This window comes from Oncorhynchus keta, chromosome 4 (genome assembly GCF_023373465.1).
Source record: "Oncorhynchus keta strain PuntledgeMale-10-30-2019 chromosome 4, Oket_V2, whole genome shotgun sequence".
NCBI classification, from domain to species: Eukaryota; Metazoa; Chordata; class Actinopteri; order Salmoniformes; family Salmonidae; genus Oncorhynchus; species Oncorhynchus keta.
Window position 1 is genome coordinate 54,273,965 of NC_068424.1, and position 9,510 is coordinate 54,283,474.

The window sequence follows — 9,510 nt, forward strand, 5'->3', positions numbered from 1 at the left end:
CTGCAGAACAGAATAACATGTGGACAGTACTCTGCAGAACAGAATAACATGGGACAGTACTCTGCAGAACAGAATAACATGTGGACAGTACTCTGCAGAACAGAACACTGTGTTTGACAATACTCTGCAGAACAGAATAACATGTGGACAGTACTCTGCAGAACAGAATAACATGTGGACAGTACTCTGCAGAACAGAACACTGTGTGGACAGTACTCTGCAGAACAGAATAACACATGGACAGTACTCTGCAGAACAGAACACTGTGTTTGACAGTACTCTGCAGAACAGAATAACATGTGGACAGTACTCTGCAGAACAGAACAACGTGTGGACAGTACTCTGCAGAACAGAATAACATGTGGACAGTACTCTGCAGAACAGAACAACACATGGACAGTACTCTGCAGAACAGAATAACATGTGGACAGTACTCTGCAGAACAGAACGACGTGTGGACAGTACTCTGCAGAACAGAACAACGTGTGGACAGTACTCTGCAGAACAGAACAACGTGTGGACAGTACTCTGCAGAACAGAATAACATGTGGACAGTACTCTGCAGAACAGAACAACGTAGACAATACTCTGCAGAACAGAATAACATGTGGACAGTACTCTGCAGAACAGAACAACGTAGACAATACTCTGCAGAACAGAATAACATGTGGACAGTACTCTGCAGAACAGAACAACGTAGACAATACTCTGCAGAACAGAATAACATGTGGACAGTACTCTGCAGAACAGAACAACGTAGACAATACTCTGCAGAACAGAATAACATGTGGACAGTACTCTGCAGAACAGAATAACATGTGGACAGTACTCTGCAGAACAGAATAACATGTGGACAGTACTCTGCAGAACAGAATAACAGGTGGACAGTACTCTGCAGAACAGAATAACATGTGGACAGTACTCTGCAGAACAGAATAACAGGTGGACAGTACTCTGCAGAACAGAATAACATGTGGACAGTACTCTGTAGAACAGAATAACATGTGGACAGTACTCTTTCAGAACAGAATAACAGGTGGACAGTACTCTGCAGAACAGAATAACAGGTGGACAGTACTCTGCAGAACAGAATAACATGTGGACAGTACTCTGCAGAACAGAATAACAGGTGGACAGTACTCTGCAGAACAGAATAACATGTGGACAGTACTCTGCAGAACAGAATAACATGTGGACAGTACTCTGCAGAACAGAACAACGTGTGGACAGTACTCTGCAGAACAGAACAACACATGGACAGTACTCTGCAGAACAGAATAACATGTGGACAGTACTCTGCAGAACAGAACAACGTGTGGACAGTACTCTGCAGAACAGAATAACACGTGGACAGTACTCTGCAGAACAGAACAACGTGTGGACAGTACTCTGCCTAACAGAACAACGTAGACAATACTTTGCAGAACAGAACAACTTAGACAATACTCTGCAGATGTCACACCCTAATCTGTTTCACTTGTCTTTGTGCTTGTCTCCACCCCTATCCAGGTGTTGCCCATCTTCTCCATTATTCCCAGTGTATTTATACCTGTGTTCTCTGTTTGTCTCTTGCTAGTTCATTTTGTTCGTCAAGCCTACCAGCGTTGTTCCCCTTGCTCCTGTCTGTTTCTAGTTCCTGTTATCTAGTTCCTGGTGTAGACCATTCTGACCCTGAGCCTGCCTGCCATTCTGTACCTTGTCACATCACACTGAATTATTGATCTCTGCCTGCCTGTCTTGTTTGTCAATTCAACCAGCGTTTTTCTCAGCTCCTGCTTTTCCCCAGTCTCGCTTTTTCTCGCCCTCCTGATTTTGACCCTTGCCCTGACCCTGACCCTGCCTGCCGTCCTGTACTGTTGTCTCTACACTGGATTACCGACCTCTGCCTGACCTGATCTTGAACCTGCTTGCCGTCCTGTACCTTTGCCCCACTACTCTGGATTATTGACCCCTGCCTGTCGTATGCCTGCCCCTGTTGCTGTAATAAACATTGTTACTTCAACACAGTCTGCACTTGGGTATTACCTGAAACGTTATAGATCTGGATAACTGACCTCTACCTGCCCTTGACCTGTTGTTTTGCCTGCCCCCTGTTCTAGTAATAAACTTTTGTTACTTCGACACTGTCTGCATCTGGGTCTTCACTAAAACGTGATAGTACGAACTGGCCATAACTGACCGAGCAGACACAGACCAGCTGCGCAACACCACCTCCCCCCAAGGAGCCACCATTGGAAGGCACGAGGAGTTGGTTCGTGGTCTTATGGAAGAGTTCCAGACCTTAACTGAATCCCATGACTGAGTGCTGAACACATTGCTGGAGCAATTCCGCAGGTTGTCTATTAGGCAGCCTACTACGACGGTAACCTCCCAGCCCCTCAGTAACCCAGCTGTTAGCAGCGCCGCCTCCCCGGCCACCCAGTTTCCCGGGAACCCCACTTAACTCCCTGGAACACTTCAATGGAGAGTCAGACAACTGTCAGGCATTTCTCACTCAGTGTTCCCTCATCATTGAGCTGCACCCCTCCTCCTTCCCCTCGGACCGCTCTAAGATAGCGTATCTCATCACGCTGATGTTCGGGAGGGCTCTCGCCTGGGCAACGGCAGTATGGGAACAACAGTCGGCCGTATACTTGAGCCTGGAGGAGTTTGTGGCGGAGGTAAAGAAAGTTTTTGATGCTCCACTGTCCGGAAGAGAGGCTGCCCGGAAGTTATTCGAGCTTCGGGCAGGACTCCCGCGGTGTGGCAGACTATGCGGTGGATTTCCGCATATTGGCAGCTGAGATTGGCTGGAACCCAGAAGCGCTGTTCAACATGTTCCTGCACAGAGTTTCAGAGGAAGTAAAGGAGGAGCTAGCAGCCCGGGAACTACCAACGGATCACAACTCGCTCATCGCCTTCACCATTCGGATCGATGGGCAACTACGGGAATGAAGAAAGGAGAGATTTGATTTCGCTCGCCCACCCAAGAATTCCGCCTGACTTACAAGGCATCCCGGAAGTCCACGAATTCTCCGTTGCCAAGAGAACCCGAGTTCCCCTGAGAGTCTCTGAAGTCTGCTCATTCACCTCTTCCCGAGCCAATGCAACTAGGCAGAGCTAGGCTCTCCAGCCGAATGGCTATGCAGGCTTCACACTAAGAGTTTTCTGTATTGTGGGACTACTGGTCATTTCGTCTCCACCTGTCCACTAAAAGACCAGGCTCACCAGTAAAAGTGAGTACTCTGGTGAGCCATACGGAGAACTCCTCCTCTCCCCTTACTCGCATTCCTTTTCATGCCATGTTGCTGTATGGGAACCAATTGAATCTCTCTGGGTTCTCATCGACTCATAATCGCTGAGAGCTTTATGGACGCTACCCTGGTGTCTGAGGTGGGCATCGCCACTAAGCCCCTCTCCATTCCCATGGATGTTAGAGCGCTGGCAGGGCGCTCTATAGGCCGGGTCACCCACATCAACCTACGTGTGTCAGGCAACCACAGAGAGACGGACCAATTCCTGCTCAGTAATTCTCCTCAGGTTTTCGTGGTATTGTGATTCTCTTGGCTCCAGCAACACAAGCCCATCATAGACTGGACTGCTGGTGCCATCATGGGCTGGAGCTCGTTCTACCACGCTCATTGCCTGAAGTCAGCGCAGCCTGCCCCGGGATGTCTTCCTGGGGTCTCAGAAGTTACTCTGGACCTCTCCGCTATTCCCGTGGAGTACCAGGACCTCTGGGAGATGTTCAGAAAAAACACGGGCCACTTCACTTCTGCCGCACCGACCCTATGACTTCGGGAATTACCTTCTCCCAGGCACTACTCCATCCTGGGACGATTGTAATAATAATAATAATAATATATGCCATTTAGCAGACGCTTTTATCCAAAGCGACTTACAGTCATGTGTGCATACATTCTACGTATGATTGTACTCTCTGTCGAGTCCGGAGACCAAGGCTATGGAGACCTACATTGACTCCCTAGTTGCAAGGTTCATCCGTCCTTCTGCCTCTCCTGCTGGCGCAGGGTTCTTCTTTGTGGAGAAGGACAAAACCCTGCGCCGGTGCATCAACTTCCGGGGCCTTAACGTTATCCCGGTGAAGAACTGTTACCTGCTACCACTCATCTCCTTAGCCTTCGAGCCGCTCCAGGGGGCCATGTGATCTCCAAGCTGGTCCTACGGAATGCCTACCATCTGGTGAGGGTACGGGAAGGGGACGAGTGGAAGACTGTCTTCAAAACGGCCAGCGGTCACTACGAGTTTTTGGTCAGGCCATTTGACCTTACCAACGCTCAAGGTGTATTCCAGGGTCTGGTTAATGATGTTCTCCACGACATGTTGAACTAGTTCGTCTTCATCTAGCTCAACGACATCCTATTCTTCTCCTGCTCCACCCAAGAACATGTGCTCCACATCCGACAGGTTCTCCAAAGCATACTTAAATTCACACAGGACACCGGATAGGACAGGAGAAGTACTCCAGATATAACAAACTGACCCTAGCCCCCGACACATAAACTACTGCAGCATAAATACTGGAGGCTGAGACAGGGGTCAGGAGACACTGTGGCCCCATCCAATGACACCCCCGTGACAGGGCCAAACAGGAAGGATACAACCCACCCACTTTTCCAAAGCACAGCCGCCACACCATTAGAGGGATATCTTCAACCACCAACTTACCATCCTGAGACAAGGCCGAGTATCGCCCACAAAGATCTCCGCCACGGCACTCCATCATCCCCTTCCTGGGTTACATCATCGCTGCAGGGAGTGTACAGATGGATACCGGGAATGTGAGAGTGGTGGTGGATTGGCCCTAGCCTACGTCCAGGGTGCAGCTGCAATGTTTACTGGGATTCGACAACTTTTATCAACGCTTTATTCGGGGTTAAAGCACCCTGGCTTCCCCCCTGTCTGCACTCACCTCTCTCACACCCTGATCTGTTTCACCTGTCTTTGTGCTCGTCTCCCCCCCCCCCTCCAGGTGTCGCCCATCTTTACCATTATCCCTAGTGTATTTATACCTGTTTTCTGTTTGTCTGTTGCCAGTTCGTTTGGTTTGTTAAACCTACCAGTGTTGTTTCCCTTGCTCCTGTCTTTTTCTAGTTCCTGTTTTCTAGTTTTCCTGGTTTTGAACATTCTGTCTGCCCTGAGCCTGCCTGCCGTTCTGTACGTTGTCACAGCACACTGAATTATTGACCTCTGCCTGCAATGACCCTGAGACTGCCTGCCGTTCTGTTCCTTTTGGACTCTGATCTGGATTACCGACCTCTGCCTGCCCTTGACCTGTCATTTTTCCTGCCCCCCTTTCTAGTAATATACTTTTGTTACTTCAACACTGTCTACATCTGGGTCTTCCCTAAAACGTGATAGCAGAACAGAACAAGGTGTGGACAGTACTCTGCAGAACAGAAAACACAGAATAGTAGACGCCTTTGAGAGATCAATACAAACTATTTGACATATCATTATGGGTCTAATGATAATGGCTATAATAGTCACGCTTAGAGTCAGTGTGTTAATGCAATAATTTCAAAATGTGTGTGTTTGCTACGTGTGTACATGTGTGTAGTGTCTAGAGACCGAGCTGGAAGATGGCATCTCTTCATTTCTTAAGTGGTTCCATTACGTCTGTGGCAAATTACAGTAATGCAATGCAATACAGTTATATGAGATCTGAGTGCACACACCAAGGCAATGTTATCACGTTCCAGGAAATAATATGGTTCTCTGAAATCAATATACACTTCAGACATAAATGTTACATGAGAGACTTAATAAGAACCAGGAAGCACACATGACCGCATGCTAATGACGAGAGAGAGAGAGAGAGAGAGAGAGAGAGAGAGAGAGAGAGAGAGAGAGAGAGAGAAATAAATAAGATTGACTGAGGTCTCTCTCATTACTAAGATTTTTGTGAAAGTTATCATCATACAGGAGACGGACTCGGCGTAAACAGATAAACATGCACAATCGAAAAAGCAAGTCTTAGCAAAATTATAGATATACACATGACCCATTGTTTCCCAAACTCGTTCCCAGGGCCCCCTGGGTACACATTTTGGTTTTTGCCCTAGCACTACACAGCTGATTCTAAAAAATCAAAGCTTGATGATGAGTTGATTATTTTAATCAGCTGTGTAATGCTGGGACAAAAACCAAAGCATGCACCCAAGGGGGGACCGAGGACTGAGTTTGGGAAACGCTGACATAAGGAATTGAGTTGCAGTGACCTGAGGCAGGGAGGGATCTCTGATGAACATGGTAAAGCTTTTAAAACACACTCCCCACCTTACTCATCCCCTTTTAAAAAACACACTCCCCACCTTACCCATCCCCTTTTAAAAACCACACTACCCAACTTACTCATCCCCTTTCAAATAACACACTCCCCACCTTACCCATCCCCTTTTAAAAACCACACTCCCCACCTTACTCATCCCCTTTCAAATAACACACTCCCCACCTTACCCATCCCCTTTTAAAAAACACACTCCCCACCTTACCCATCCTCTTTTAAAAACCACACTCCCCACCTTACTCATCCCCTTTCAAAAACACACTCCCCACCTTACTCATCCCCTTTCAAAAACCACACTCCCCACCTTACTCATCCCCTTTCAAAAACCACACGCCCCACCTTACCCATCCCCTTTCAAAAACCACACTCCCCACCTTACTCATCCCCTTTCAAAAAACACACTCCCCACCTTACCCATCCCCTTTTAAAAACCACACTACCCAACTTACTCATCCCCTTTCAAATAACACACTCCCCACCTTACCCATCCCCTTTTAAAAACACACTCCCCACCTTACTCATCCCCTTTTTAAACACACTCCCCACCTTACTCATCCCCTTTCAAAAAACACACTCCCCACCTTACTCATCCCCTTTTAAAAACCACACTCCCCACCTTACCCATCCCCTTTCAAAAACCACACTCCCCACCTTACCCATCCCCTTTTAAAAACCACACTCCCCACCTTACCCATCCCCTTTTAAAAACCACACTCCCCACCTTACTCATCCCCTTTCAAAAAACACACTCCCCACCTTACCCATCCCCTTTCAAAAAACGACCCTCCCCACCCAAACCCTTTTAATAACCACCCTTATTATTCTGACCCCACTCTACAACCACTGTCTCTACGCTGCCTTGCCAACAACTATCATTATAATTCACTCTGAAACAACCATCCCTGATTAGTTAAACTATACAGTTGAAGTCGGTTGGAGTCATTAAAACTCGTTTTTCAACCACTCCACAAAATTACTTGTTAACAAACTAGTTTTGACAAGTCGGTTAGGACATCTACTTTCTGCATGACACAAGTCATTTTTCCTACAATTGTTTACAGACAGATTATTTAACTTATAATTCACTGTATCACAATTCCTGTGGGTCAGAAGTTTGCATACACTAAGTTGACTGTGCCTTTTAAACAGCTTGGAAAATTCCAGAAAATTATGTCATGGTTTTAGAGGTTTCTGATAGGCTAATTGACATAATTTGAGTCAATTGGAGGTGTACCTATGGATTTCAAGGCCTACCTTCAAACTCAGTGCCTCTTTACTTGACATCATGGGAAAATCAAAATAAATCAGCCAAGACATCAGAATTTGTTTTGTAAACCTGCACAAGTCTGGTTCATCCTTGGGAGCAATTTCCAAACGCCCGAAGGTACCACGTTCATCTGTACAAACAATAGTATGCAAGTATAAACACCATGGGACCACGCAGCCGTCATACAGCAAAGGACGTTGTGAGGATGCTGGAGGAAATATAAAAGTATCTATATCCACAGTAAAACAAGTCCTATATCGACATAACCTGAAAGGCCGCTCAGCAAGGAAGAAGCCACTGCTTCGAAATCGCCATAAAAAGCCAGACTAAGGTTTGCAACTGCACAAGGGGACAAAGATCGTACTTCTTGGAGAAATGTCCTCTGGTCTGATGAAACAAAAATAGAACTGTTTGGCCATAATGACCATTGTTATTTTTGGAGGAAAAAGGGGGAGGCATGCAAGCCGAAGAACACCATCCCAACCGTGAAGCATGGGGGTGGCAGCATCCTTTTGTGGGGGTGCTTTGCTGCAGGAGGGACTGGTGCACTTCACAAAATAGATGGCACCATGAGGTAGGAAAATGATGTGGATGTATTGAAGCAACATCTCAAGACATCAGTTAGACATCAGTCTTCCAAATGGACAATGACCCCAAGCATACTTCCAAAGTTGTGGCAAAATGGCTTAAGGACAACGAAGTCAAGGTATTGGAGTGGCCATCACAAAGCCCTTACCTCAATCCTATAGAAAATGTGTGGGCAGAACTGTAAAAGCGTGTGAGAGCAAGGAGGCATAGAAACCTGACCAGCTGTCTGGAAGAATAGGCCAAAATGTACCCAACTTATTGTGGGAAGCTTGTGGAAGGCTACCCAAAACGTTTGACCCAAGTTAAACAATTTAAAGGCAATGCAACCAAATACTAATTGAGTGTATGGAAACTTCTGACCCACTGGGAATGTGATGGAAGAAATAAAAGCTGAAATAAATAATTCTCTCTACTATTATTCTGACATTTCAGTCTTAAACTAAAGTGGTGATCCTAACTGACCTTAGACAGCGAATTTTTACCAGGATTAAATGTCAGGAATTGTGAAAAACTGAGTTTAAATGTCTGGTGTATGTAAACTTCCGATTTCAACTGTATATAAGTAGCAGGAAAATCATTTAAGGTCCTCTCTTCATTTTGTAACGCCCCAGTGCACTCAAAAACTTGACTTGCCTGTGTTGCATATATTTCCACACTATGCGTTTGGAATAATACTGTGAAATTGTGAAAATGATAAGCCCTTTTAGTGTATGATCTGTTTGAAAAAGCGCCAAATTAGTTGAGACCAATTTTCAGTTTCCCCTTCCCCACTAAGACCACTCCCAGACAGTCCTAACAAAATTCTTGCTCGAGAAATTGCCTTTTGCTGAGAGCATTATTTTTTAAAAACCATTTTAATTGAAAACAATCCCAGTGAGGAACTTGTTACCCAGAGATGATTTGATATTGAGATAAAAAAAAAACAGCTACATTGAACAACTGTCTGAATCCGGGATGAGGTTTCTCATGGTTCACCTTTTGTCCCTTCCCTCCACACTCACGACGACAACCGGTCTTGTTCTGCCATTATACAGGGAACCGTTCTTTGCCTCTCTCCTCTCCTCCAATTCCAAAAGGGCAAAACCTGAGCCTATAACAACATAGGTTCATATTTCCAGATGTACGATTTGTTGATTGGCCAATGTGGCACATCTGAACAACGTAGCATAATAAACCTTCATGTATGTAATCTCTCAGTACAGCCGCTAACATCAAACTATCTACAAGCTCAATGAAGAGCCAGTTAACAGAAAGCATAAAAAGTGTGTGTACTTCTGCCTACTGTCATTTGTGTAAGTGGGTGTTAACGCGGTCCTCATCTGCCTCCGTTTGATGTTTCCATCTGATGTAGTTGCTGACCTCACAA